Source organism: Poecilia latipinna, unplaced genomic scaffold (assembly GCF_001443285.1).
Source record: "Poecilia latipinna isolate Pla-1442-1.1 unplaced genomic scaffold, P_latipinna-1.0 Scaffold114, whole genome shotgun sequence".
Classification (NCBI taxonomy): domain Eukaryota; kingdom Metazoa; phylum Chordata; class Actinopteri; order Cyprinodontiformes; family Poeciliidae; genus Poecilia; species Poecilia latipinna.
In genome coordinates, this window is record NW_015112730.1 from 181312 (window position 1) to 182476 (window position 1165).

The following is a 1165-nucleotide window of genomic DNA, read 5'->3' on the forward strand; positions in this document are numbered from 1 at the left end:
CTAATATAATTACATTACTAAATCAAAATGCCACAAAGTATTTATTATTAATTCTGGCATTAGGATAATAATAATAAGCCTGTGCACATAAACTGGATTCCAAAAACGTTGGGACACTAACATTTTGAATAAAAACTGAATGCAATGATGTGGAGATGGCAAATGTCAATATTTTATTCATAATAGAACATAGATGGCAGATCAAAGTTTAATCTGAGTAAATGTAACATTTTAAAGGAAAAATATGTTGATTCAAAATTTCACTGTGTCTATAAATCCCCAAAAAGTTGGGACAAGGCCATTTTTACCCCTGTGTGGCATCTCCCCTTCTTCTTACAACACTCAGACGTCTGGGGACAGACGAGACCAGTGTCTCAAGTTTAGAAATAGGAATGCTCTCCCATTCATGTTTAATACAGGCCTCTAACTGTTCAATCGTCTGGGGCCTTCTTTGTTGCACCTTCCTCTTTATGATGCGCCAAATGTTCTCTATAGATGGAAGATCTGGACTGCAGGCTGGCCATTTCAGTACCCGGATCCTTCTCCTACGTAGCCATGATGTTGTGATTGTCGCAGAATGTGGTCTGGCATTATCTTTGTGAAAAATGCAGGGTCTTCCCTGAAAGAGATGACGTCTAGATGGGAGCATATGTTCTAGAACCTGAACATAGTTCTCTGCATTAACGGTGCCTTTCCAGACATACAAGCTGCCCAGGCCACCAGCTCTCATGCAACCCCATACCATCAGTTATGCAGCTTCTGAACGGAGCGTTGATAACAACTTGGGTTATGCTTGTCCTCTCTGGTCCGGATCACATGATGTCCCAGTGTTCCATAAAGGACTTCAAATCGTGACTCATCTGACCACAGAACAGTCGTCCATTTTGCCTCACTCCATTTTAAATGACTCCTGGCCCAGTGCAAACGGCTGAGCTTGTGGAGCTTGCTTAGAAATGGCTTCCTCTTTGCACTGTAGAGTTTCAGCTGGCTTTCTGGATGTATTCCTGAGCCCAGGCTCTTATTTCCTAGACAGTGACATTCCTGTTGCAGGTGCAGTGACGTTTAAGGGCCCGGAGATCACGAGCATCCAGTAGAGTTTTACGGCCTTGACCCTTACGCACAGCGATTGTTCCAGATTCTCTGAATCTTTTGATGATGTTATGAT